The sequence below is a fragment of the Lissotriton helveticus genome, chromosome 6 (genome assembly GCF_964261635.1).
Source record: "Lissotriton helveticus chromosome 6, aLisHel1.1, whole genome shotgun sequence".
NCBI classification, from domain to species: domain Eukaryota; kingdom Metazoa; phylum Chordata; class Amphibia; order Caudata; family Salamandridae; genus Lissotriton; species Lissotriton helveticus.
In genome coordinates, this window is record NC_136067.1 from 713,931,200 (window position 1) to 713,947,150 (window position 15,951).

Genomic DNA, 15,951 nt, shown 5'->3' on the forward strand with positions numbered 1-15,951 from the left:
AGAACCATTTCTTCATGCACTACAAGTACAATCTCTTATTACTCCCTTTAAGCTTGGCCCTCATTTACTGAAGCTCACAGCTTATGCTGATGACGTCGCCATCTATTCAACGGATATTGGAAAAGCGATGCAGGGCATTACACTAGAAGCTAGTAGATTCGGGGATGTCTTCGGGCTATAAATTGAACTTAAATAAAACACAAATAATTGCTAATTATAAACCAGGTGGTCTAACTACTGGACTATGTCTGGTGGCAACATACCTAGGGGTTAAGCTATCGGCAAATATTAAGGATTTAATTAAATTAAATTACGATGACCTAGTTAAAAACACTATAACTTTGTTAAAAGAAATGGCACAAACTCCCCTTAAATATTATTGGTAGAATGAATCTGATCCGTATGATAATCTTATCTTTTTTCCGCTCTATTCCTCTGGCATTATGTAATTCTTTTCTTTTTAAATTGGATGGGGTCTTCAGCAGCTTTATTTGGGGGTATCGCAAAAAATCTGGCGCAATATGCAGGCCTTCTGCAATGTGACTTTTTTCCATCCTAAACTGATCTAGTGGGGAAATCCTGGCTTACCGGGAATATTCAGCGATGGATTAACTAACATATGGGGAGCGCATGGAATAAAAAGTCTTGGGGATCTGTATGGAGCACAAGGGCTCTTAAGCTTTGAAACACTTAGAACACTTTATAATATCCCTGACTCTATGAGGTTCAAGTACATGCAGATATTTGATTTTTTTACCCGGAAAATGAAACTACAGAATATTTCTGATTCTAGCATATGGGATAAACTCTACTCGCAGAAAAATAAGTCACTAATTAGTGGTTGTTATAAATGTTTTAATACTTATAGAAACATGGACTGCAGTATTCTAGCAGAGTAGTGGAGCAGGATGCTAGGGATCAATATTACTCCGGCTGTAATTAATTCATCTCTACGTAATATAAACAATCTGGTCTCTTCGTCAAGTTTAAGATTGTTGCAATTTAAAATAACTTGCATGCTCTACCATACTCCAGAAAGAATATCTAAATGGGCTTCGAACAGTATATACAGTGAACGAACTAAATGCCCTAAGTGTGCGTTAGCTGCAGCAGATTTGGTGCACATGTTGTATACCTGCCCTAAGCTATTAGAATTTTGGACATCTCTTGAGAACATAATGACATTGAAGTTAGGGGGCTCATTCTCTTTAGATTCAGCGCTAGTTATGTTAGATACTAATGTTAGGAACATCCCACAAAGATCCCTAATTACTATTATGCTAACGTGCGCCAAACTCATAATTGCGCGCGCCTGGATCTTTCCTAACTCCCCACATATATAATGGAATGGTGGTCACTGCTTAACGAAATTCATAGTATGGAATTGGCGTTAGCTAGGCTCAGGGGTACTAAGTCTCTAGCTAAATTTGATAAGATTTGGGGGTCTCTCCTATTCTAGGTGAAAATTACTTATTACCTAGATAACTGTTGATTTATGTTGTATACCAGTAACGATATATGTATTTATTTTGTCTGGATTCAATTAGAATTTGCCAAATGATTTAATGTCAATTCTGTATATGTTTAGACTACCTCTTTTCTTTTTTTCTTTTTTTCTTTTTTGTATGTTATCTCTCTCTCTTTAAGTTGCTTGCTTTGCTCTGTTTGTATACTCTTGTTTCCTGTGCTAGTAATAAAAATAATTAAAATATAAAATAAATAACAATAAATAAAATAACATATTTAATTAATTATAATTAAATTACTTCCCACCCTATTCCCCTATAATCCCACGACCCGCTACAGAATTATATTACACAAAAAATTAATATTAACTTACCTAAAATTATATATTTTTGTTGTCTATATTATGTCTAGTCGATATTATGTCCATTCTATATTTTTGATTCGATATTATGTCCATTCTATTCGATATTAAAATTTTCTAGTCGATATTTTGGTAGTCTATATTATGTCTAGTAGATATTATGTCCATTCTATATTTTTTACTCAATATTATGTCTAGTCGATATTAAAAACTCGATATTTTGACTCTATACCATCATGAGTATTAGTGATAATAGCGTTTGAGGTAGGCATACTAACATGATGATTGTCACCGAGCTGTTGAAAGCCATATTTCCTATGGCCAAGGGGGTAAGTTGTTGGTGGCCAAGGAGCATTGTGAAATGCTGATTAGCAAGAGATGGTAACTAAATGGCTCTGACATTACAAATTAATTACAGTAGATGTGGAAGTTAGGCAGGTACACAACACTGTAGAACAGAGGATCAGCAAGAGGCAAAGAGGACCCAGATGGACAAAAGGATAGCACATGGACGTCGATTCAACAAAATGGCAAGGATAGCGGAAGTGACATCACACTCTTTGATCCATCCACTCATGACTTCACAGGAAGTGACCTTATACAACCTTTGACTCTGATGACATAACAACAAGTCATGTTATTTGACCTTTGACACTTATGATATTATAGTAAGTGACATTACTTAACTTCAAAAACACCTACACTAAAAGCAAGAATAACTAAATATATAGAAAATATACTAGTGCAAATGAACTCTACTCCAGCCACTAACCATTAATTAAATAAGATGCTGTCATGGTATGGCAGATGTATAAAAATGGTGGATCATGGCATGGTAATCATAGACCAGCAGTACAGCACTGACATCTGCTCAGGTAAAATCATAATATTCTCACACATAGTCTCACATACCCTGGTATTTTATTTTATTTGAAAGTTTTATAAAGCGCAAACATGACCTGAGATGGGTATCAGAGCGCTGTACATCAGAAAAGAGAGGATACTATTACATCTTCATAGGAATATCTGTGCAGGCTCTGCTCCTCAGAACTAGCCTCTAAACAAGTTGCATGCCCGTTCAGTTCACAGAGCATGACAAATCCTGTGGGTTCTGCTTCTAACAACTGTATGCTGAAGACAGTGGGGTGTCCATTCCAGCAACGTACTCCTTAGTTTAATGGCTGGTTGTGTAGTATAGACATACAGACAAAATATTCTAATAACTGTGATAGTTTTGCTTTACATACTTGCTTTTGGATGTTTTATTTCCATATCTGTTTGCTGTGTTTAAGTCAAAATTTCACTTTGCAGTACGTATGTAGCAATCTTTAATGTCTTATTTCAAGGACAGTGTTACTGTAATATAGGTTCCATGTTTCGCACATTGAGTTTCCCTTTCATTGGGGATGTTTCTTTTACAATCGTTAGCTGTTTTACATAATCCCTTACACAAGGGATGTCCATTGGGTTTGTTACATGTTCTTACACATTCCCCTGCACAGGGTTGAACCCTTAAACGGGGTGAGTGCACCCTTACATGAGGGTTGGCCCTACAGTGGGGTAAGGTTTAGGATTTTTATGTCCAACTTTATTCTATATTACATTAGTACTCTTACGCAAGGGTGTTTTTTATGATTTGTTGCAGGGGTTAGGCCCTGCAACCTTAAGACGCCTCGCGCCACACAAATTTTCTTGTTAAGTCTACACATTTCTGGCCTCCTCTCTTTGGAGAGCTCTCACATTTCATTTTACAGGTTTTTCCTTAGTTTCTAGTGGGGCAGGACATTGGCTGCAAGTCAATATGTTCCCAGGACGTCTTATGTTTTATTACATAGTGTGATTTTTTAATATTCCCTGGTTGTCCCTTTTGGTTTATAGGGGCAGGACATTGGGTATAAGTCCCTCTTGTCCACATCTACATATATGTTGTCCCCTGTTTAGGGTGGGGCAGGACATTGGGTATGTGTCCCTCTTGTCCACATTTTTCATTTGTTGTCCCCTGTTTAGGGTGGGGGCAGGAATTTGGGCCCCAGTCCCTCTTTTCACACTTTTACATGGAGTCTTCCCTTCATGGGATTATAGCATTTTTTGTCATCTATTTATTACCCTTATTAAGAGGGGGAGATGGGTATTTTGTATTTTATATATTTACCTTTTTCCCTTCTTTTTTTATATTGTGTAATCGCTATCCCTCTAGTTTTGGGGGCAGATTTATGTTAACTGGCGCATCCCCAGGGATGCGCCAGTTAACATGCGCCACAGTGCGCCACAGCTCCGCCACCCATGGTGCGCCGCATTTATGATGCGGCGCACCATGGGGCAAAAACGGCACAGATGCGTGACGCATCTGTGCCGTAAAGGTGACGCATTGCTGGAGTTGCGTCGCAAGCGCGACGCAGCTCCAGCAAGGCTCGGGGGTGCCCCATCTCCACAATGCTGTGTCAAGACCTACGCCTGCTTCAAGCAGGCGCAGGCTTTTGACGCAGCATTGGCCTGAAAGTGACTGAGTGAAATCTTATAGATTTCACTCAGCCACTTTTGCGAGGCGCACCTGCCCCGGAACGCCCACCCTGCGCCGGAACGCCCACAAGCGGCGCAGGGCTTTACAACGTGACGCATCTGCCTAGATGCGTCACGTTGTAAATCGTTCGTAGGGATGCGCCACGTTTACGCCGCCTTGCGTGACGCAACAGCGGCGTAAACGTGGCGCAAGTGCCTCATAAATCTGCCCCATGGTATTTCTGTCATCCCTGGGTTACTGACTATATTACTTATCTTTTGTTGTTTAGTTTACAGTCTTAAGATGTTTGGTACATGTATATCAACTTATCTTTAGCTGGAATGTTTACAGTCTTAAGATGTTCGGTGTATGTACTTAGATTATACATTTATGCTTGTAGTTTTAGGACGTTTTTATCATTTATCTTATCTTGTATTTTTAGGTCTATACTTTTAATATGTTTAGTTTCGTCTTTCATTTATAAGGAAAGAGATTTGTAGTATTCTCCTATTTCTATTTATCTCTTATGTTAACTTGCTCCTAGCAGCTCAGCCTGTGTGAATGTTCTGAGTGGAATGTTGGTGTGTGGGCTGAGTGTGGAATGCTTGGATGACTGGAGCAGAGTGACAGTTGGATGGTTGGGACTGAGCAGCTAGCAGGCTGCTTCTGGTGGGACTGTGGAGAGACTGTTGAGGGACTATTGAAGAGACCTGCTTACCTTCTTTATCTACTCTTCAATAAACCTATGTTGTCTTCATCATACCTGTGTTGTCCTGATTATTACACATACACTTAATGTTTGGTATGTATATAGCAAACTCAATACCATTGTGTGCATTTAGTAATAATAGTAGTTCTAGATGAGTGAGATCCTGTGCCTTTTCTCAAGGAATTGCAGCTGTGACTGCATGCCTTTTAAAGGTGTCTCAGCAAGCATTTAGCACCTAATAGTTATGGGAATCTTTATCCGATTAGGGATCTTGGGCTATAATGACATTTTGTGACTCAGATGCATCTACATTCAAAACATTTATTAATTGGGTGCAGTGGCATTGAATTGATTGAAAAGTTGAATTTGTGTTTAGAGAGTTGTTTATCAAAGTACATAACTTCCCCGAGATAGATAGAATTTTCATCTGAATGAATGTAAACAATGTGAGGTGTCCATGTGTTTTAAGAAGAAACATTATGCCCCAGTTGCTTTGCACTGTAGGACGTAGATTGGTTCTTCTCTAATTGTATTCCACTTCATATAATATTCATAGATCATTCAAAAAGGTTTTCACATAAAAGGCAAGAAAAGAGCCAAACTGTGTACACAGAAACACACATGTACTTCTAGAAATACACTTTACATGTTTAAAAATCGCCCAAGACCCAAGCTGAGAGAAAATACGTATCATTTGTCAGCTGGAATCCCTACCTTGGTTCTGCTTTAAAAACAAATGTTACTACACTATTAGTCTTAATATTTTGAGTGTCCACCCAACCCAATGTGTAATTTTTTTTATTTACTAACTTCCTTTTCATATATCTTAAACCTCCGGGTCAACTCCAAATAAATTATAGATACATACATTTAAACCTTACCACCTGTAGAACAACAATTACTATATAAAGTGTGCAAAAAGTAAGTGAATCATCATGTGTCAACTTTCTTTTAACTTTCTTTTAACAGCCTTTCACATTGCATAAAGGAAGAAGGAAACACCGACTGACATGCTCAAAACATAGTGGTTTGTCTATTGCAGTCTCTGGCTCAAGCTGACAGCTTGGCTTCATTGGCATCTGCACAGATACAGCTTGTGGCTTTGCAGTCACTAATGCTGGCAAAGACAAAGTCACAGGCCATGATATTGCTGCCACCTGTACAATGTTTAGCTCCTTTCAACACATTTACCTCTATTAGTCCCATATTGCAAATGTCCGGAGTGCTTGGTAGTACAAATCTAGATTTATTCCTGGGGTACATGTAAACAGAGGAAGTAAACGGACTCTCTTCAAATACATCAGATAGCCTTCTCCATGTGCCACAGGAGTTAATTCCTTCCTAGCTGAACTTGTGACCTCTGCCATTTAACTGCTTTCATAATATCAGATGAACAATAATAAAGCAAGGATATACCTGTATCCAAGCAGAGCAAAGCCGTAAAGCTCTGTTCTCTCACAAATGAGAGGCAGAGAACTAAAATCACAAGGCGTTATTAAGTATTTTAAGCATTTAAAAGCAATCTACCTTGCATTGGTTTCGAAAAGCAAACATAAATCAGTGAGCCCTTGCTGATTGTGGCCAGGGGTCGCAAGGGTGCTGGCAGGGGTCACAAAGAGCAAGCCAGGTGTAGCAGATGCTACCCTTGGCGACCCTTAATTAACATCTATAGGACAGCTGCAGCTAAATGGAAACATGGAGAGAGGAAGCTCTGGTAATGTATGCTGTTTCACCTTTTGTCCGTAGCTCTCAATTTAAAAATGCCAAGTACATGAATTAATTGGGGGTGGATGATGTTGACTGCCACTCATCCAAGAGGATGCGCTGAAGACGGGTCACACGCCTTTGAACTACTTGCACATTTAAACACGGGAATTAGCACATTATTCCCTGGAGTCCCCACTCAATAGTGGTAAAATAGGCATGTTGTGGCTGTGTCTGTTTTGGCACTAGTCCTTGGGCAACATTACCCCAATAGTGAATTGGGGGTATTAACTCTAATACCACGAATCAACAATAATAGTGAAAGATTTCAAACTCAGGACCAGACCAAGTCCAACGCACTTTCACACCACAAAGCTGGAAGCAAGGACATATTTGAAACTATTGGCTAGTCAGCCTAGATTTAATAGTGGAAGGAGAGAGGCAAAATAAAAAAAAGGTTAAAGCCAACTTGATAACATGAGATCAGAAGGAGAAAGATGTGCTTGGTTAGGTATTCAAATATGCTTTCCTTAGCTACACAGCTAGCAAATTAAGAACTATTTTTACATTCAATGAAAGGGAGCTAGTTGAGTTAACTTAGTCAAGTCATTGCTACTCCATCACCCTTGGTGGAGGCCCACCCTGCTTTACAGGAAGCTCTGTGCTTTCAGTGCATATGCAGGCACAGCGAATGCAATGAAGGCTTAGGTGAATACTGAGCAAGTGCTAAATTTGATTTCACCTGCTCAGGATTTTTTTTATATAAGAGAATGACCCTGATACACAAGAGTTTTCTTCCTCCACGTCAGTGTCGTTGTTAGTTTTCACTGTACGGGCCCCCCGTGTTTTACATGGCAAATTGACAGAGGGAAAAGCAGTGTCAGAATCCCATCCTATATAGAGTGGGGCTACAGTCACTATGACCTGGAGGTCCAGATGATGAAAAAGGGTTCAGGCAGATCAGGTCGTTTTACCCCTTTTCTAGGTTTGCCCGGCGTTAGCCGCTTCTCACCCAACTCACGATTACCCAAATAAAGAGGCAGGCGCTGGAGACTGGAAGGCAGGAAACAGGAGTTTATTTCCGACGGAACAGAACACGTCAAATCAGACAATAGGGTATCTTCTCGAGGTGCTCTAACAAGTTTCTCTATGGGTCCGTCTTTTATACACAGGTTTATGATGTACAAACATTCCTTATTGCAATAAAGACACTTTGAAGTACAAAAAAGGGCATGTTTGGGACCCCAGCTCCAGGCCCATTCCCATACTGACCGCTCTGATGTTGTTTTCCCCTCCCAAATGTGACATGTGATTGTAATCTGCAGCCGGACATTTCCAACAGGGCACGAGGGCAGGAGGGGGTGGTCAGATCTAAGGTTGGGCAGGCGATAAGATCATGTTTCGCTATGCGGGGCCGGAGGGGTACGTCCACGAGACCTAGTTTTATGATGTGGGACTGGGTCGAGAGGCCAGGTGTAGCCGTGGGGGGCAACCAGAAGAGAGGAAGGGTGTTCCTGGGAGGGATGCGGGGGTGTCGGTCAGATCTAGGGGTGTGAAGGCCTTGATTAATCACCGTTCCTCTGATGTGAGGCGAGGTCCTACTGTAGGAAGCAATAAACTGCATCTGTTGGGCTAGGTGATGGCCTGGGATCAGGCCGGGCAATCGGGCAGGGAGGAAGAGGTTACCAAAAGGACCCGTTCTATGGGTAGGATGAAAGAGCGAGGGGGCAGGGGTTCAGCACGGAGACAAGGTCGTGTTTAGCGGTGCGTTTATGGCCCAAACAGGAGAGACCGGGGGCTGTCGGGCGCGGGGTGCCTGCGGGGCTGGAGAGAGAGCGAGAGAGAGAGAGAGAGAGAGAGATGATGGCTATCGGCAATGGGCAGAGAGGTCATGACACAAAGATGTTTACTATCTACGTTCGTGATGGGGCCTAAAAGGGAACAAGATGGCGGGGCCACTGTTTCGTGACTTTCTTTACCTTCAACAGTGGCGAGGGTGAACACAAATGAACGCCGCTTATGTACATATACATTTTGTCATTTTCCACAGTCGCCGCTTTTTACATAAGATAGATCATTTCCGTGTTTATCATACATATAGTCGTGAACGTTTGTCAATATTGGTAGACTTACATATAACCGTGTGTAGTTGATGCAACATACGAGGTGGAATACATATAAATTTACATTTGTCGTACTTAAAAGTGACCGATGAAACATTTTACAGGCAAAAGTGGTTGAGGGAGGAATTTTTGTCCAATACAAGCAATTAGTCAAGGGGTGTAGAAAGTTCCGAAAAAGGGGGGTCTTAGCCTCAGTGTCCTTTTAGTAGCGAGTCATCACTGGTAGTTCGTTTTCTTCCATTGGCGCTGTTGAGCACCGGCGGTGGAGCTATAGGTCCAGCTCGGGTCCTTCTTTACATGTCGTAGGGTGTGATCTGTCCTTTGCCGTTAGGCCACAGTCCTGTTTCCTAGCTAATCTCTCTTAAGGGTGCCTTATGCTGGGCACCTGCATTTCTTTCAGACGGAGTCAGAATCCACGTGGAAAGGATAGAAGGGGTTTTGTCGGATAATCGAGGGAGGAGAGGGCGGAGTGGGACCGGATCTTTGAGACGGACCAAGGGAGCAAAAGGGTGATGCGCAGGCAGGTCCATCAATCGGGCTCAAAGGGCGGGGACTTCTGGCACGCGTGGGTCAACAAGCAGAGGGCTTCAAGGCAGCCCTCCATTCCTTAGTTTTCTGCGTTTGAGAGTGGTGCATCGTCCCGCGTCCCGTTGCTCTGCGGCTCCATCTTAGGTCGAGGTCACACGCGCCTCACGATCTGTGGTCAGGCTGTGCGTTACGTCCAGCCCCTCTCCTCCGGTGACTGTGTATCCTTGAATGGGTACAAAACAGGTTTTAGCGAACTGGCAAGAGAAGGCATTTATACATTTCAATTCCGTCCCAGATCTAGGTAGCTGGGGGTACGTTTCATCGGTCACGGTCAGAAGTTATCACTGTGGAGTATGTATACAGGCATGTCTACTGAGTTTGAACTAAGTCTATTTGGCGTTCATTCATGTCGCATGTGGCTTTCTGACCCTAGCCCTGGCAGTCTTTCATCATCATGAGAGAGGGGTAGAGGCTAAACACTCTTCTCTCGGGGAGCAACAGTTAAGCAGGGTCATCAGTTATACCTCGAGTTTACGGAGCTGGGGTCATGCGGGAGGAACGGGGATGTTTTGGACATCCGTACTAGGGGTGCGGGGGGGGTGGGGCAATCTGGGCCTAGGAGATTGTGTTTCTAACGAGCTGAGAGCAGAAGGCCACTGACGTATAGTCCTCCTGTAAAAAGGGCCAGATTAGGGGGACATCAGTCGTCTTACCTGTCCTTTCCTTTATAGCCAATTCGAGTTCTATCATTTTTACAGAAAAGGAGAGGTAGCAACATGGCAAATTACAATTGTTTTAGTTTCTGGCAATTTGTCGATCACCTTTGTGTTCGAAAAACCAATTAGGCTCGTGCCGGCGGGGCACAACATTACCACACAGAGGAAGAGGGAGCAGGGGTCGTTCGCATTTTAAATGAACTATTCGGTACACGTACAACATGAAGGGAAAGGACGAGAGAGAGAGAAACGTGTACAAAAATAGGCCATTTTGGTGCGCACAAAACACAAAACAGTAGGGGTCATATTATATAGAAACACAGACTGAGGGACAACGCAAATCCAGATACTACGTACACATGAATTCAGGCGAGGGGGGGGTACATGCATTTACATAGAGAACTCAAGACAAAACATAGAACAGCACTTGGCCAAATATATTTCCCCCTGCATGCTGTGCATCCTTAGTTTCCTATTTAATTCGCCTGGCTGCCTTTTGTTGTTGGTCTCTGTTGCAAATACTTATACTTTCGTCAATTGTTCGGGAACTATCCTGGTCGGGCTAGTACTTACGGTGGGATCTTTGAATCGTTTTTTAGCGAATGGGTATCCAGGCTGAGGCAACGGAGGGTGTTAGTTGGGGAACAATGGGCAACTTCGAGTTTCATGGCGTAAGAATCTACTCGTAGGTGCACGTCATTCTTGGTTGCATTATTCGGGGGCCGGTTGGAGTCATATTTTTGTCATACTGCAATAACCCGCCAAATTTCTGCTTCAGGCCACCCCTCCAGTCGCTGGGTTCAGAGAGAGAGAGACGGTCGTTTCTAAGTGAGGGAGTGTTATATCTACGTTTGCTCGTCGTGTATAGGCACCAGGTTCATACCCCCCTTTTCCCCCATTCCATCGGTCGTTCGATCATCCCTCAAGTCGTACAAAAACATCTCTCTTATCAAACCAACGCGTGCAACGTATATCCAGCCGAGTCATACACAACCGGTTATACACGCGCGCATTCATATCACCCAAAATCGTCATGTCCTCAGGGGCAGTCCCCATGGATAATGTATCATTTGTCCTCGCGGAGCCATGGCGTGTTGCTTAGGTCTTTTCCATACTTTAGTCGACGTTCCGATGTGACCTGCAGAAAGAAGGGGAAAAAGAAGGGGTGGGGGCAGCGTTTTAAGACACATTCGCGCGCATAAACCCAAAAGGCTTTTTATTTACTACGTACTTCGACCTATCTCCGCGGGATGCAGTCCCTTCCATCTCGGCGTTTTAAGCCCAGAGGGACTGGTGGTGTGGGAGGCATAATCATTTATGGACTGCACATTGCATAGATCGTCTGCGTGTGGTATTGCGGATCTTGTGTGGGGGGGGGTCGAGACAAAAGGGCAATCAGGGTAAAGTGGGTGAACTCGTGTTCTTCTTCGAGGAGTCGGGGTGGTCTACAGTGGTACCGGGTCTGGTTTAGGGGCATCTGAAACAATTTCCCTGAGATATGTGGCATGCAAAGTAAAACAGAACACCGGGACCTTTATCGATTGCCTGAGGTTGCACAAAAGTAAAAAAAAAAAACACGCGCAACAAACTTGGATCATTCACATTTTCAATATTTCTGGGTACTTTGCTTTTTAACCTTTCAGTAATCGACTTGCTTTATTTCGCCTGTATTTTACGTAGGTCGGAAACAAGGGATATGTAGTCGAACTTACCAATCCAAAAGCTACGACTATATTTGTTTGTCACAAAATCTTTATTTAAAAATGTTGACGTACAAATGCAGGCCTACGACCACGTGGGCCAGCCACGGAGCAGATGGAACTGTACATGAGGGCATATTTATCTGCGGAAAACATAACTGAGTCGGTGGTTGTTTTATTTCATCAAGGTACGATAAGTGCAATAAAATCATATCGAAAATTCATTGTGGGTAAGTACCATCAGTGTCAAAAAGATTCGAACTTTCAATAATACTGTAATCAATGATGCGTCAGAACTTAATATCAAATTCATTGTTCGAGCAATACTCATCCCCTCCCGCCATGTGCTTCAAAACTGCATACATATCTCACGATATCAAGTCTGAGCATCCGGAACACAATGGGGAATTGTGAGTTTCGTTTGTACCGGCGCCATTTTGGGTGGGGTCAGGCGAGTCCAAGTATAGTCAAACTGTCTCTACCAACTCGTGGTTGGACCAGAACTTCTTTTCGGCAGTCCAGAAGTTGCGTTAAGGGGCAACAGAAGGGACCGGTGACTTGAACCATCAATCAAAGAAAAGGGAGGGGCAACAATCTTTCCTACCGGGTCATACTGATGTTCCACCGGAACTGATCAAATCGGTAGTCTGCAGTATCTTGGGTCATTCAAAACTGAGGCTGGCGCCAGCATGAGGGCGCCGACGTCCCGTGGCTTCATCTTGGTCGTTCTGCGGGCAATCATGGCAGTCATTTCCCATCGGGGGGCGGTCGGGGCCCGCGGAGGTCGAGGGCCCACCGCAACTCTCGTAGAATCTTCAAAGCTGAGGAGAACGTTTCTGAACGGAGGACTCGTTTTTCTAGCTGGCCAGCGACCAGGCCATCCTTGCATGCCAGGTTCGTTCCTGCAAGGTCGACCGCCATTTTTAGGAGTTCTGCAGCTACCGGCAGTCACTGGGTCAAATGAGCAGACGGACTCCGGCCTGTTCGGTGAGGCGTTGTAGCACCGCCACAGTGGACGAGACCCTGCTGGGTGTGTGGAGCGTCCCTATACTGCAAGAGTGGACGAACCCTTTGCCGGGTGCGTGGAGCGTCCCTGCACCGCAAGAGTGGACGAACCCTTTGCCGGGTGCGTGGAGCGTTGGGGGTGCAGCTGAGGGGCCTCCACCTGGGGAGGCGGGAGAGGCTCGTCCGCGCCGCCTCTCCCTCCCAGTGCACCCCACGGCGTCTCGCTGACATTTGTTATGGCCGGACCAGGCGATGAAGAAGAGGGGGGGTCGGAGGCATATGCAAGACACCCCCCCCGTGGCCTGCAAGGCGCCGGGAGAAGAAGGGAATGGGAGGACCAGTACATCCCGGGTCGGGCCCATGCCTTCTCCGGCCGATGGCGGCCAGCCGCTCTTTGTCACGGCTCCAGGAACGGGTCCCTTGGTTCATCCTGGGGACAGGCCTTTGCGCGTGGTGTCGCCTCCGGACTATTCGCGTAATGGTTCTCCACCCCAGGCCGTTCTGACGGCCAAAAACCTACTAGAAAGTAGCCCAAGGTAGCTCAACATTGCTACTTTGGGGAAGGAGGGACAGGAACGGCGTCAAGCAGACGGCGAAATGCATTGTGGGTTTGTTGTTGCAGCCGTTTGCCGTGTAAATAGTTGTTTAATGTATTTTTGTTCAAAATAAAAACGTTTTAACCTGTTACTTTGCTATTGCGTTGTTTATTTCTAATATTTGCCTAGGGTTTGCCGTCAATTGGGCGGGGTGGTCAGTGGAGCCGAGCTGTCTCGCAGTCATCATGGCGTTGAGTTCGGCTTTCCTCACTAGTTTCATATTTCCTGAGGGGTTGTTCCTAATGCTTCCATTTCAGTGAGGTTGAAAAGAGATCTCATCAGTGGCCTACTGATTTTACTCGATTCCTTTTGTTTTTCCTAACGATTCTTATGTTCTTTTATTTGCTAGCACGATACAGCGGCTAATCCGCATTTTCTTTATATATGTCCTTTTTATTAGGGGTGTCCTCCGGTGGAGCCAGATGGTCTACCTCTAATAGATGGTCCGGGCTGAACCAACTACTGAGCAATGGGGGGGAGATAGGCATGACGGGTTACAACGGGGACAAAAGTCAGCACTACCTATCCTTCACTACTTTGCGGAGACTAGGTAGAATATTTCTATTCTACAGTATTCGCAAATAGGGAATACCCAAAGAGAGAACCAATTCCAAACCGTCAAGTTCGGACAAACAATCAATCAATCAAATGAGGAATACAATAGGCGCGACGGGTTACAACGGGGGCAAAAGCCTGCGCTACCTACCCTTCACTATCTGCAAAGAGAGAGGTCATCCTGTTCCTCTCTGTTTGTAGGCAGAGAAGATCCTTTCCGAGAACCAATTCCGAACGATCAATGTTCGGTCAAACAATCAATCAGTGGGGGATAAAAATAGGCACGACGGATTACAACGGGGGCAAAAGCCTGCGTTACCTATCCTTCACTATCTGCAAAGACTAAACAGAGTATGGCGGCTCTGTGCTTGTTTGCAAAGAGAGAATGATCCAAAGAGAACCAATTCCAAAACAATAAATGCTTGGATAACAATCAATCAAATGGAGAGGGAAGTAGGCGCGACGGGTTACAACGGGGGCAAAAGCCTGCGCTACCCACCCTTCACTATCTGCAAAGGGAGAATACTCCTATCCTTCCCCGTTTGTAGACAGAGAATCTCTCAGGACAAAACAATCAAAATGCGTAATACTAGTATTTTCCAATGACAATCAAGCAATCAATTCGCAATTTGTCGTGTTTACACGACCTTACCCGGACCGCATGGACAGTTTCTCGTCTTCCGGTTCCAGCGCCCGATCGTCCTCTATTCTCCGTAATTGCTGTGGCACTCCTGATGGTTCCCAGTCAGGACCGTAGATCACTCAAGAGAGGTCTGTTCGGAACCAGTGAAGTTCGGATGATCGGCTGCCAGACAAGGGTCTATCAGGCAGGAGCTCTTCCCGATCGTTGCAGTCGTTCACTCTGTCGTTGGGACCTCTCTCACTGGATCCACGTGTCGCTGATGGGCCCCACGTTTGGGACGCCAATTGATGAAAAAGGGTTCAGGCAGATCAGGTCGTTTTACCCCTTTTCTAGGTTTGCCCGGCATTAGCCGCTTCTCACCCAACTCACGATTACCCAAATAAAGAGGCAGGCGCTGGAGACTGGAAGGCAGGAAACAGGAGTTTATTTGCGACGGAACAGAACACGTCAAATCAGACAACAGGGTATCTTCTCGAGGTGCTCTAACAGGTTTCTCTACGGCTCCGTCTTTTATACACAGGTTTATGATGTACAAACATTCCTTATTGCAATAAAGACACTTTGAAGTACAAAAAAGGGCATGTTTGGGACCCCAGCTCCAGGCCCATTCCCATACTGACCGCTCTGATGTTGTTTTCCCCTCCCAAATGTGACATGTGATTGTAATCTGCAGCCGGACATTTCCAACAGGGCACGAGGGCAGGAGGGGGTGGTCAGATCTAAGGTTGGGCAGGCGATAAGATCATGTTTCGCTATGCGGGGCCAGAGGGGTACGTCCACGAGACCTAGTTTTATGATGTGGGACTGGGTCGAGAGGCCAGGTGTAGCTGGGGGGGGGCACCAGAAGAGAGGAAGGGTGTTCCTGGGAGGGATGCGGGGGTGTTGGTCAGATCTAGCGGTGTGAAGGCCTTGTTTAATCACCGTTCCTCTGATGTGAGGCGAGGTCCTACTGTAGGAAGCAATAAACTGCATCTGTTGGGCTAGGTGATGGCCTGGGATCAGGCCGGGCAATCGGGCAGGGAGGAAGAGGTTACCAAAAGGACCCGTTCTATGGGTAGGATGAAAGAGCGAGGGGGCAGGTGTTCAGCACGGAGACAAGGTCGTGTTTAGCGGTGCATTTATGGCCCGAACAGGAGAGACCGGGGGCTGTCGGGGCGCGGGGTGCTTGCGGGGCTGGAGAGAGAGAGAGAGAGAGAGAGCGAGAGAGAGAGAGAGAGAGAGATGATGGCTATCGGCAATGGGCAGAGAGGTCATGACACAAAGATGGCTACTATCTACGTTCGTGATGGGGCCTAAAAGGGAACAAGATGGCGGGGCCACTGTTTCGTGACTTTCTTTACCTTC